Genomic DNA, 14,078 nt, shown 5'->3' with positions numbered 1-14,078 from the left:
AACCCAAAAACACAAAAAAGGGAAACTCACCAGTCTATCATTTGCTGAGATGATTAGCAGCTATTTCTCTCTTCTATGCTAAAATTCGATTTTCTCAACATGTCTTCCTTATGCTCCACACTGATAAGCGGTTCAATAACAGGTTAAGGTGGGTTATGAGAGAAGGAGATGCAGGAAGGTTGAGTTGGCATTGAGTTGATTTTCTGAGAATTCATTCCTCTGCCCCCACCACGTTCAGTTGAAGTGCATTCTATTGTCACCTAAGCTCTGTCGAAATTGTTCAATTTATGTGACAAAGTCTTGATGGTATCTCTTTAAGGCTGTCAGAGGAGCCAATGCAATGCCAATTCAAAAGTGAAGTCATGGTTACAAAAGTGCCTTTAGTGAAAATTGACAATGTGGGAAGTCTTACCTGTTCTCTTGCAATTACTTCCGTATTCAATTTGCAAGATAAAGGATGAGTGTCTCTCCATCCACCCCCGTACCTCTGGATCAGGCTGTGCTCTTTCTACTTATTCATCAGCTTCCTGGGTTGGCCTCAAATCACCAGGCAGAGTCCTTGAATGTTGATGCTGGGAGGACTTTGAAGATTTTCTAGCCCAGCCACAGTAGAGCATCTGAACAAAAGATAGATTTATTTTTATTTTTTTAAGACTTTATTTATTTATTAGAGAGAGAGACAGCAAGAGAGGGAACACAAGCACGGGGAGTGGGAGAGGGAGAAGCTTTCTGCTCAGCAGGGAGCCCGAAGCGGTGCTGGATCCCAGGGTGCTGGGATCATGACCTGAGCTGAAGGCAGACCCTTAACGACTGAGCCACCCAGGTGCCCCAAAAGATAGATTTAAAAGATAGATTCAAAAGACAGATTTAAAACAATTATCTTTGTTCACTGGGCATTACAGTTAAGAAAGACATGCACTGCTATCATAAGACTAAAAAGGACGTGAATCAAAGGAAAAATTCCAGGGATGGGATGAGTCAGGATAGGACATACTGCCCCATGGTTTCATGGAGGAGAAACACCTCAGCTTCTGTGCTCCTCAATGGAGCAATGTTTAGGTGTGTTCTGCACAGTCCCAGAGGCCCCCAGTGATGCCGGCCTCTTACTACCCGCAGTAGTAACCTGCCCATTAGCACACCTTTCATTGGCTTTCCTCCCTTCCCTGACTCACTTCACCAATGCCTCACAATGCTTTCTGAAATGACCTCCCAAATAGGCTACGTGCACCCAATTCTTTGTCTCAAAGACTGCTTCTGACAATGTGGAAGTTCACACAGCCAAAGGTATTCCCCTTAGAGGACTAGTTCTCAATGGGGGCTGATTTTGCTTTGGCAAAGTTTGGCAAAATCTGGAGACATTTCTTGTTGTCACAACCCCAGGGGAGGGGGTGCTGTTGCCATGTGACAGGTAGGAGCTAAGTATCCTACAATGCATAGCAAAGGCCCCACAGCCAAGAATCATCCAGCCCAGAAAGTATGTAGTGTCAAGGGTGGGAGACCCTGCCTTAGATAACCTGCTCTACATGTCTCATACCATCAGCTCAACTCATTATCTTAAAAATTGTATAAAGGTCCACTGTTGGAGGATGAGCTCACAGAGAGGAATCATCCAGGCCATCTCGGCTCCTCCTCTGCCTGTAGTAATAGGAGTTATTTTCTGGAGTGTGGTGATGGTGTGGTTCCTGCAACTACAGATGCAAAAGGGGACAGGACTGGTGTTCAGTTAGGGCAGCATGGAGCATACCTGGCAACTTCCAGGACACCTCTGAGGTCCTACAGACAAGGCACCAATTGTGATGATTCTTGGTCATTCCTGTTTGGGCAGATAACTACTCTTTTCATCACTGAAGTGCAATTGAACATACATATGTTACATGCTAACATCATTTGGGGGTTAACTAAATTTACCTAAACTCTTAAAATAGGGTGAAATATACCTAATTAGATCCCTGATGTTCTAGGAAAACATGATCTTCTAAAGCAGCTTATTTTACAGATGAAGAAACTGAGGCTTGTATCAAGGAGGCCATTCCTCATTCATATAACTAGCTGGTGCCAAATCAGAACTGAGGGATATCTGAACTCCCAACTCATTACTCCTTCACCCAGGGACAGAGAGGCACATACAAGAGAGCCCAGGGATGTACCGTCGTATCGCTGGGTGGGTGATATAAACCCACCAGATGGTTAACATTGAAGCCAGACATTTCTCAAAATTCCCAAATTCAAATAACCGGTCTCATTACGGTGAACTGTGCCCATCTTCTCTTGTACCTTCAAAAGAGTAACCACACCACCACCACCACCACTACCACACACACACACACACACACACACACACAATCACACAATCTATATTCCTTATCCTGGAAAACAATATAGGAAATTCAGCTTTACAAAACACTTTAAATTCCAGGTGAAAGTCAAGAAAAAAGTAAAACTAAGCTTATGCTTGGAATCCTGAGGAATTTTGTCTCTGACTTCCTAAGAAGATGTCATAGGTAGCTAGAGAAAACAGCCAATAACCAACAAGAGCACTTTAAAAAAAATACACAATTTTACATCTGGGGAAGATTCCAGATATCATCTCATCCAATGGCCTTATTTTACAGATAAGGGAGTGGAGGCAAAGAGAAGGCAAGGAACATGTGCAAGTCCAGTCAGCAGGGGTTAGAATACTCCCTTCCCATTACTATGGAGCATGCCTCTGAAGCCAATTTTCTCATATGGTTCTCATTAAAAAAATTATAGTCATCAACTATGGATACAGTTCTAAGCTAGAGTGTTTATGTGCAATCCAAGAGGCAAAAAAGAAGAGGTAGAGGGCAATTTATTGCTTTACAGGAATTTCTGAATTATTTTCTTGCTGAGTCATGTATAATTTGCATCTTTTTTATGGTTCCATGAAGAAATAAATTTCTACCAGTATCTGGATTATAAATTTGGGACAGTAGTTAGTATTCACTGGAAATGAAATCAACATGTGGTATATAACCACTTAGGTTTTGGTCATACAGGAGATTGGTGAGAACAACTTCATTTTTACAACTCTATCACTTAATTAGAAAACCAACCGAAAGCAACTTTTTTTCTTTAGATCACTAATATTTTTCTTTAATTCTGGAAAAATGACTAGAACATTCATGTGTTGGGCTTTTGTTTAATTTTCTATTCTAACTAGACTACACAGCACTTGAATATTAGAAACAGATCACATTTGTCTTCCTGGCACTTAGCACAATGTCTGGCACTTAGTAATTATTCAACATACTTGTGTTGAATGAATGAATGTCAGTGATGTTTTAGAAAGCATTCTGCCTAGATAGGAATTATTCATATATGCAAGTCTGTTTATATTTCACAAGTGTGTTTGAATTTTCCCATTTCTGTTTTTTATAACCCAAGTCAGTCTCAGAACATCCATCTTTTATACAATAATAATTCAAGGAAGGAATTATTAAAACTGAAGCCTGACTAGGAAGGCAGGCCATCATTTCAAGAATCATTCTCCCCTTCTTATGAAAGTTATATTTAGCTAGGAAATTTACATAGAAAGCAAGAGTTATAAAACTTGAGTGTTATTTTCCAGTCTCTACTTATCCTTTATTGTCATGGACTGGTTTGTTCTAAGTGCCAGTGGCAGTGTAGTGGTGTGGTCATGAGCAAGGACTTTGGAATCAGGCAGACACGAAGCCAAGTCTCCAACCTGTCACTTACCAGCCTTGTGAGCTTGAGCAAGTTATTTCACCTTCCTGTGCCTTGGTTTCTCCATCCATATTGTAGTACCTATCTCATAAGGCTGTTAGGAAGATTAAATGAATTCTACATATAAGCTGACTGGCATATACTAGATGCCCACTAAATGTTAGAAAAATAAACTCTCCATCTATTTGTTACCTTGCTTTTCTACCATCAGAGTGCATTCAAGACCTTGATTACATCCATTTTAGTTGCCCATTGCGGCATAAAAAACTAAAATTCGGTGGCTCAAAACAATAAGAATGTTTTGTTATTGTTGTTGTCGCTTTACAATTCTGGGGATTGACTGGGTAGCTCCTCTGCTTGGTCTTACCTCGGCTCACTTATGGAATGTCAGCTGAGAATAGACCCGGCAGGAAGAGCTAGGCTGCTGGCCTCCCCCTCCGTGGGGCCCTTCACCTGGGCTTCTTCATGACATCTTGGCCACAGAGCAGTACCCCACATGTGCAAAGGCAGAAGCTGCAAGGCCTCCTGAGACCTAGACTCTGGTATCCATACAACAGCACCTCTACCAGATTTGGTTGGCTAAAGCAAGTCACAGGTCCAGCCCAGTTTTAAGAGGGTCTAGGCTACACCTCTGGATGGTGGAGCGGCAAAGTCACATGACGAAGGACCAAGCATACTGGAATGGGATGACTTTGTGCCCGTAACGCCAACGACCACCACATCCCTTCAACGTGCCTCACGTACCTCTTCGTGGACTGTGCTTGCCTAATCTCCCACTTCCACTTCACAAATCTTCCAGCTGATGCACAAAGGAAAAATAACTTTGTCGTGTAGCCCGTGCCTGACGGGGAATCATGCAGCAAGTCGGTGAACAAAGAGCTTGTGCCCCAAAGTAAGGTAGATCCTCAAATCTAGGGAAAAATTCAGAAAGAGCCACTTTCTAAGAAAGAAGCTAACAAGAACCTATGTGCCAGGATTAGGGCCATCTATTGCACCTGAAATAATCCAAACTTGGGACTTTGGAATTGTTTTACTCAGGGAGTCATACAGTCCTATTGGTATGAAAAGTAACTAGCTATTGTGGACATTGCTGCTATGAACACTGGGTGCAGGTGCCCCTTCGGATCACTACATCTGTATCTTTGGGGTAAATACCTAGTAGTGCAATTGCTGGGTCATAGGGTAGCTCAATTTTTAACTTTTTGAGGAACCTCCATACTGTTTTCCAGAGTGGCTGTACCAACTTGCATTCTCACTAACAGTGTAGGAGGGTTCCCCTTTCTTCACATCCTCACCAACATTTGTTGTCTCTTGCCTTAATTTTTGCCATTCTAACTGGTGTAAGGTGGTATCTCAGTGTGGTTTTGATTTGAATTTCCCTGCTGGCTAATGATGATGAACATTTTTTCATGTGTCTGTTAGCCATTTGTATGTCTTCTCTGGAGAAGTGTCTGTTCATGTCTTGTGCCCGAAGGAGCCGAGATGCCCTTCAACAGATGAATAGATAAAGATGTGGTTCATATATACAATGGAATATTACTTAGCCATCAGAAAGGATGAATACCCACCATTTGCATTGATATGGAGGGAACTGGAGGGGATTATGCTAAGTGAAATAAGTCAAGCAGAGAAAGATTATCCAATTATCGGAGGACAGTAGGGGAAGAACTGGAAAACTGAAGGACTGGAAATCAGAGGGGGAGACAAACCATGAGAGACTCTGGACTCTGGGAAACAAACAGAGGGTTTCAGAGGGGAGGGGGTGGGGGAATGGCATAACGGGATGATGGGTATTAAGGAGGGTACGTGTTGTGATGAGCACTGGGTGTTATATGCAACTAATGAATCACTGAACACTACATCAAAAACTAATGATGTACTATATGGTTGCTAACAACATAATAAAAAAAAAAAGAAAAGTAACTAGCACAAAACCTAATTGTTAAAAAATAATCCGTAAGTTTGGGAACTTAATGTGGCATGCATGGCTTTAGGAATGAAAAGGGACAAATGAGATGGCAACACGTGAGGCAGAAATTGGTTTCGCAGCTTTCCCTTGACCCAGGCTTGCCCAGTCAGAGGCTCCCATCTGAGACTTCAAGCTGTAAGCCAGGGACACAAAAGAGGCAGAGCCACACAGAAGCCCTTTTGGTGGAGACAGAGATACCAGCTGCCAGAGCCTGTCAGGCTGGAAATTCTAGAACTCAGTGATGTGTTCCGTGGTATCTGTGCCCCAGGTGATTTCCAGGGAAGTGATGCTGAGGGATCATCTGGGGATTGTTCAGGCTGCACGCCTGCTGAATTGTACTCTCTAGTCCTCCTAGAACTCAGTGATGTGTTCCGTGGTATCTGTGCCCCAGGTGATTTCCAGGGAAGTGATGTCGAGGGATCATCTGGGGATTGTTCAGGCTGCACGCCTGCTGAATTGTACTCTCTAGTCCTCCTAGAGATTCTGTGAGCTGCCCAAATCTCCTTGAACAAATCTCATTTGTGTTTAACTAAAGGGGGTTCTATAGTTTATAATGAAAACGCTCCCTGGTACATTTGTATTAGTAGGTAGTTCAGTCGGTAGAGTGCTATACTCAAGACAGTTAATCAGAATTTATCAGAGCTGATAAATTGATGAAACCAGGTTATCTCATCCTGACACACGGCAGTCATGGGAATGTGCCATTCAGATCTCTTCACAAGAAAGCCTACTGGGATGAACCTGTCATGCACTTGGGATTTTCCCCACTGAGGCCACGCTCTCCTCAGCCTGTCTCCAGAGAATAACTGAGTATGGCGGGAGTGCCAGAGCTGGGACGTTCCCAGTCTGGGCTTTTCCACTGGCCTGGATGAGATTTTCTCAGAGCTATACTTTTCGTATCTTATTTAAGACATCCTTTCTTTCCTTGCAGGTCAGAAAACATTGTTCTGTATTTCTTACTAATAATTTTAAAGTTTTGCTTTTATAATTAAAGACTTTAATTCATCTGGAGGTATTTTGGGGTATGTTGTAAAGCAGAGGTCCAGTTTCATTTTTATCCATATGGATTAGCATATTTTTAGCTCCACTTATTATAGAATCCCTCCTTCCCTTGCTGCCAAACCATGGCTATCATGTATCAAAGTCCCTTAAGCACATAGGTCTGTTTGGGGGCTCTCTATTGTATTCCATTGGTCAGTTTATCTCTGCGATGCCAGTATCTCGTTGTCTTAATCACAACAGCTTCATCATAAGTACAGCTATCTGTAAGTTAAGTCTCTCCTTCTTGTCCTCCTTCACAACTGCCTTGACCATCTTTCGTCCCTTACTCTTTCAAATACATTTTAGAGTTAGCCTACTAATTCTATGAAAAATCCTCATGAAGTTTGTTAGCTTAGAAATGCATTGAATCTGTAGATCAACTCGGGGAGATTTGACTTTTTTTTTTTTTTCTGTTCTTTTTTTGGGGGGACGTTCTTGGGATTAAATGCCCGGCTACTGTTCTGCATCCAGTTGTAGGGGAGTCAATGATCCTTATACGGACCCCCAATTAATCTCTGTTTTGACCTTCCTCTCTTGCCCCCACGTCATCTGATCCTGAGCACAGAGACTCAGTTCCAGAGATCAGCTCTCTTCTTTGTTGTGACTTAGAGGTATTTTGTATTTTTTCATTTATATCTTCAGAATTTTTCTACAATGAATATGCATTCTTATTGCGATAAAACAAATAAAATGGCTACCTTGTTCTTTTGGTGCCAACTCCCAAGTCCGGCCGTCAGCTCTCTCAATTACCTTAACACCAACACGACCAGCATACACAGGGCCAGCACGCTCTCCCACGTCAGCAGCAGATGTTGGTAATCAGTCACACGCATTTGCCTGATGCACCTCGTCATCAGAATCCTTCTCAACACAGCTCCACTGGCAGCCACTGCTAATTTACCAAAGTTGTGAGAGAAAACCCGTTTGCCATCCCAGGATGTGACAAAGATTCACTCTTCCTTCTGGATCTATAATTGGTGAAAACTTTTGAAGAAGACAATCTAGGGTGGCAGAGAGAGCACTGCACGTGGAGCCAGACACCCCAGAGTCCAGGTCTGGCTCTGCCATCCTCTACTAGAAGATCTTTCTGCCTTGGGCAGTCTCCTTCCTCATTCTCAAGCTTCCTGTTCTGTGAAATCTGGGGGCTGACCTATGTGTTCGCTAAGGTCCGTACCTGCTGTAACACACTGTGACCCTAAATTCCATTTTTCCCCTGGCACTCGACACAAGAAAGGAAAATAAGACTAATGGTAACAGCGCACATATCAAGGGCCTCCTCTGTATTAAGCATTGTGCTAAGCACTTTACATGTATTATTTTCTCATTTACTGCTCACAGTATCTCATGATGGTATTGTTCTCCATCTTACAGATGAAGACACTGAGGATTAGAGAGGGAAGGTAACTTGTCTGAGGTCATCCAGCAAGTCAGTGGGTTCAAATGTGAACCAAGATCTGACCATAGCAGATGCTGCTGTCTCCCTCCAAACCCCCCATAGCACGGCACTCATCCCAATGCATTCTACTACAAGAATCAGTCACCCTTCCCTTGAGGGCTTTCTCTCACACCAGTGGGGCAGGTCAGAAGTTCCAGAAGTACGAGGGAGTTAATGCCCCTGGAAGCAGCTCTCAATGTAATGACAGAAAGGAGTTGGAGAAAATATACCCCAACTCCCTCACCTCTTGGCTGGAATACATTAAGGCATGTTTTTGTCCTTCCCTGTCTCGCTTCCTTTCTCTTCTACCTTTGCTTCCTAAAATCACATCCCAAGAAAACTCCTTGCACTCAGATTCCTGCCCCAGGGTCTGTTTCCTGGAACTAAAACCAAGACAACTTTGTATGCTGATATCCTGCCATGAAACTGGACAGGAGTGATGTAGAAAAATGTTTTAAAACTTCTTTTGTAAGTCTTACTGAGTTCCCTGTGCATTTGAAGTATATAGGCCAGTTGTCTCATGGTCGGTACCCCTTGAGAGAAGTGGGTTAGGGGCACTTGGCTTTGTAGAGCTATGAAGGCCATGTGGCTTCATAGGGTAGACCTCTGCATTCTATTTTTGTCTTCAGCCACGTTAGCCCTCAAACGAGTGTGGAACCTCTAGAGGTCAACTTCTTCATTTGCCAAGAGAAAGCTATGTGATTTTGCCTCTAGGGTTTCACATCTTGGATTCAGGTAATCCAGCACGGATTGGCTGATCCATAGTAAAGGCTGGAATGCATTACTTCATGTGGCTGACAACTTTGCATCAAAGAAATAAAGGCCTCAGGACACTGGCAGAGCAAGAACGGTGAAAGCACATTACTAAACAAGGAAATTAGATGGGCAGAGATACAAGCTGAGCAGTCAGTCCCGGGTGAAATGTTCATTATAATGCAGCCTCTTGGAGCAAGATGGAATGTAAATCCCCCAAACTACAATGTGCCCAGGGCTAAAAATGCAGCTAGTATGATGATTTTTTTCAAAGAACTATCATATTCAATTATAGCTCCGAGATGTTTCTTTTCATAGAGATAATACTTTTACACATCGAATAACTTCTTTTTAGAACTAATCTCACTTTTTGGTGGCAGTGACATTACTGGGTGCCGTATCTTCCGGCCTGTCTGGGTGGTGGTTGTTCGTGGGATCGGCTAAAAAATATTCTTGCTATTTATTTGAGGAATTTGTGAATAGGACAAGATTCCCAATAGAACTTGAGAACAAAGCAAAAAAAAAAAAAAAAAAAAGGAAAGAAAAGAAAAGAAAAGAAAAGCATTCTGTGTGACTTTCCTCCCCTGAAGTTCTCTGTGACTCCCTGCCTGCCATCAGGCTTGGGCTGTGATGTTCATTTTTCCATCTGCTTTGGCTGCAGGTAATTTGGAGGCACTGACGTCATCAGACCATCTGTTCAGTAAAACCACAGCAATGCTTTCCTCCTGAGTTGTTTATGCTTTGACAGCTATGTAGGGCTATTTCCAATATAGGCTGGCCAGAGACTAAACCGTGTTGCAAACTCTTCCTTAGCATTGCATCAAAAGGTAAGAACTGAAGATTAACTTAGGTTGTAATTATAAGAAAAGATGCAGGTGTAAATAGAGTTACTAAAACTCATGGTTAATTCCAAAACAAGGGAAAGCAGATCGTTTGCATATGAGTGGTTATACAACATGATTTCTTTCTTCCTCATGTTTTCCTGACAAACTCAGTTTGTACAAAGTGATCATTCCACCTATGCCTGGGTCCTTGATTATTGAAATGCTGTTCTCAAAATGACATTGTTCGATGCCATGCTTCGACTTTGAATCTTCTGAGTAATTCAATTCAAGTGACATTTATCAAGTCCCTACTGTACTCACCGGAAGTCCACCTGAAGCTGTGGTGGAAGCTGTCTGTGCATGCTGACAGCTCCCCTCCTTCCGGCCTGAGCCTTTCTGTAACAATGCCTGTGGAAGAGCTTTCTTGTGGCACCAGTGTGGGTCTTACTCAACCTGTGTTTGGGACAGCTTGGAAGGGCTGGGGATTTACCATCCCCAGGAGCAACCCTCAAACAATGAGGTATACAGTTGGCAGATAAACATCCAGCTTCCCTAGTCCGCAGTGGGCCAATTCCAAGGCATGTTCTATGTGGTCACTTGGAGGGCCCCATCAGGACTGAGCCCCAACCCCCAACAGTGACTCGCTGACTGAGGCACACGTAATTGGTTTTCCTCCCTCCCCATCCTACTTTCTCTGCTCCTTTACTTGTGCAGATAAACTGTCTGTGCCCGAGTCCATGTTAAAAGTTTTGCTTTTGAGGACACTCAAACTTCAAGAAATGGGAGATGGGGAAGGAAAAGTGGGAGATGGAAACTAGGAAAACAAAGTGATGCTTGAGATCAGCCTTGATAGACAGTTGAGAGTCAAATGCTGAGATGGAAAGGCCTGAACCAGGAATACAAAGAGGCAAAGGCATGGAGAACTGAGGGACATCTGGAGTCTGGAATGTGCCACGGTCCTTGGAGCACAGGGAGGGTGGAGGACTAGGTAGCCGGCAGCACTGAGGGGTCATCCAGGGAAAGCACAAATTGAGCCCTGCAAACAGAGTGGGTCTAAGATGAAAAACTTTCCTTTGTTGTACAATGAGATCTATGCTAAAAACACAGAACCCTTATCAAAATCTTTTCCTCCGAGTCCTGCTCCCCATTTGAGTAATCAGAGATGCAGAGTCATTGAACAGAATATGCCAATTTAGTCCTAACGATCCCAGGATTCCAGAGGCACCTTGCCTCTCTAAATGGCTTGAGCAAGCCAGCCATATGATGGTACAAAGCTTTTGGCTTTTTATTTATTTTTTTTTTTTAAAGATTTTTATTTATTCATTCGTGACAGAGAGATACAGAGAGAGAGAGAGAGAGAGAGCATGAGCAGGGGAGAGGCAGAGGGAGAAGCAGGCTCCCAGCCGAGCCAGGAGCCAGACATGGGGCTCAATCCCAGGACCCTGGGATCATGACCTGGGCCGAAGGCAGACGCTTAACCATCTGAGCCACCGAGGTGCCCAAGCCTTTGGCTTTTTAGACAACACCCACTGTCTTCTGTACCATCACCAGAAATAAAGATGTGTTTATTTAGAGCAGATTAAACACTAGTGCTCTTTACCTTCGCTGGATTCATGGTTCTCATTTGAGAACCATAAGTGGACCTTTGTGCCAGGTACTGCCTGGCTTGGGGTCCTGACTGTGGGAAGAACTAGACAGTCTCCTTCTCTACTCTGGAGGTCTTAATGAAACTCTAAAGATCCCAAAGTAGCAACAAATGCTCAATGATTCTGTTTCCATATTATTAAAAGTTCTGCTTTTCCATTCCTTTCCGTAGCTGCTCATGGTTTAATTATCATTTCCATTGAGCAATGGGATTCAAGAATTATAAAACAGTACACCTATAGCAGCTGGCCCTTGGCCTTACCTACCACTCTAGAGTACAACTGCATGACTTCCCAACTACTTAAGGGTTTACTTGAGTGGTTGAGCCCACTCTGCCCAAACCTAGGAGGCCATAAGGGCCAGGTAATTAATGCCCACGCCCCTGCAGCAGCCCGCAGCCAACAGCAAAGGAAAGTTGAAGGATAAATACCCCAGCTCCCTCTCCCTTCAGCTGTGACAACTCTGAGGTGCGTGTTCTACATTGATTCCTAGGGAGTTCCCCAGTGGGATTAAGCTCTGGTTGCCTAGAGTGATAATTGGCTTCATATTTCCTCTGAACTTGCCTCTCCCTGTCCCACTTTCCCACTCCCTTCCCCATGTTTTCTGGGATATCTTCCAAGTAAATTAGTTGCATTCAGTTCCTGGTCCCAGGGCATCCTGGGGAACCCAGACCTCGGATAACATTCACCAGTCTTTCCATTTTATTTGTTTTATTGATTGATTGATTGATTGATTGCAGATTTTGTTTATTTATTTGAGAGAGAGAGAGAAAGAGTACAAGTGGGGAGGAGGGGCAGAGGGAGAGGGAGAAGCCGACTCCCTGCTGAGCAGGGAGCCTGACTCAGGGCTGGATCCCAGGACCCTGAAATCATGACCTGAGCCAGAAGCAGATGGTTAACCAACTGAGCCACCCAGGTGCCCCCAGTCTTTCCATTTTAGCACCAGCTTTGACATGCTTTGTTTTGTGAGGGGGAAAATTAGATTTTTAAAAATCATTTTGATATTTTATTGGTTATGTTCAAGTTTCTCTTTTGTCCTCACTGCTATAGAAATTTGAGAGAGTTACCTACTTAAAAAGAATATGCTGAATAGATGGGTTTGAGTGAGGAAGACAGAATAATTGCAGGACTGATTGGTAAAAGAGTCCCTAAAAATGTGTACTGGAAGGCAGATGTAAGAGGAATCAGAAGTGGCTCAGTCTAGCTAAAAAATGGCAGAAAAAAAAAAAGGTGACAGGTTGAGGTAAATAAAGATGGATTTTTTTTATTGAAATATAATCAACATACAATATCCTCTTAGTTTCAGGTACATCATAGTGATTCGATATTTTTATACATTATGAAATGATTCCCATGATAAGTCTAGTTACCATCTGTCACCATACAGTTATTACAGTACAATTGACTATATTCCTTATGCTGTACATGATATCCCTGTGACTTATTTATTTTATAACTGGAAGTTTGTACCTCTTAATCCCATTCACCTCTTTCACTCCCTCTTCCCCTCTCGTAACCAACAGTTTATTTCCTGTATCTATGAGTTAGCTTCTGTTTCATTTTGTTTGTTTGAAATAAAGATGGATTTGCACTAAGAAAAGCACCGTCTCTTACTTTTCCAGTCTTTGTAAGTATGTGTGGCAGAAATGTTGGTTACTTTTACAGACAGAATTTCATCTTTGTTAGACTGGCAATGTATCCAGCCACAAGTGATGAATCTTGATTATTTTAAGTCAACTGTGGAAACCCCGTTTCCCTACTATGCAGCTAAAAGTTGCCATGTGATTAGTTCTAGGCAGTGAAATATAATAAAAACCTGACTGGGGGATCCTAGGAAAGCTTTGCTTTCCTGACAAAAAGGGATGGAATAGGCTGTCACTGTTTTATTCTTCTTTTTTTGTGAGTTAAATGCAGATGTGATACCTGGAACTGCAGCAGGCATCTTGTGACCACGAGGCAACAAGCCAACATGCTAATAAAGACTAAGTGGATAGAAAAGATAGAGTTTGTCTGCATTAAGCATTATCCTGGGCTGCTGATGTATATACAAATTTGTTACAGAGAAAAAGAAACCTCTGTTTGTTTAAGCAACTCATAAGTTGAGTTTTCTGCTACTTACAGCCTAAAGCATACTTAAATTCTAAAAATATTATCTGCCAAGTCCTTTAAAAAATATTCATACATGTGATTTTGTGACAATGACTACCAATTACAAGTATCATTAGATCAGTAAAATCTTGGTTAATTAGAATTTAATTAAGTTTTGAGAAAGCCCACAGATCCAAGTCCTATTAAAATGAAGAAAGTATGGTAATTTAGTTGACTCATTAATTAGGAAGAACTAAAGGTTGAAGGACTGCTACCAGAACTGGTCAGTAACCCAAGGGGAAAATAGTCAATTTTTAGGGAATATTCAAAGATTATACTGCATGTATACATATATAACCTTCTATGTACTTTTCCTAGATGATGTATAAAGTATTTTGCACTTAGTTTTTTTATTGGTTAAGAATACATCTTGGCTATTGCCCTGCATCAATTCAGAGAATTTCCTCATACTTTCTACTTTTACAGCTTCATGGTACTCCACTGTGTGGACATCTCATGGTCTATTCAACAACTGCCCTATGGATGGGTGTCACGGACTTACTTGTGTTTTCCCAAAGTTCGTACGTTGAAGCCTTCACCCCCAGTGCCTTAGAATGTGA

This window comes from Phoca vitulina, unplaced genomic scaffold (genome assembly GCF_004348235.1).
Source record: "Phoca vitulina isolate PV1807 unplaced genomic scaffold, GSC_HSeal_1.0 scaffold10, whole genome shotgun sequence".
In the NCBI taxonomy this organism is placed as follows: Eukaryota; Metazoa; Chordata; class Mammalia; order Carnivora; family Phocidae; genus Phoca; species Phoca vitulina.
Note: the sequence above shows the minus strand (reverse complement) of the source record.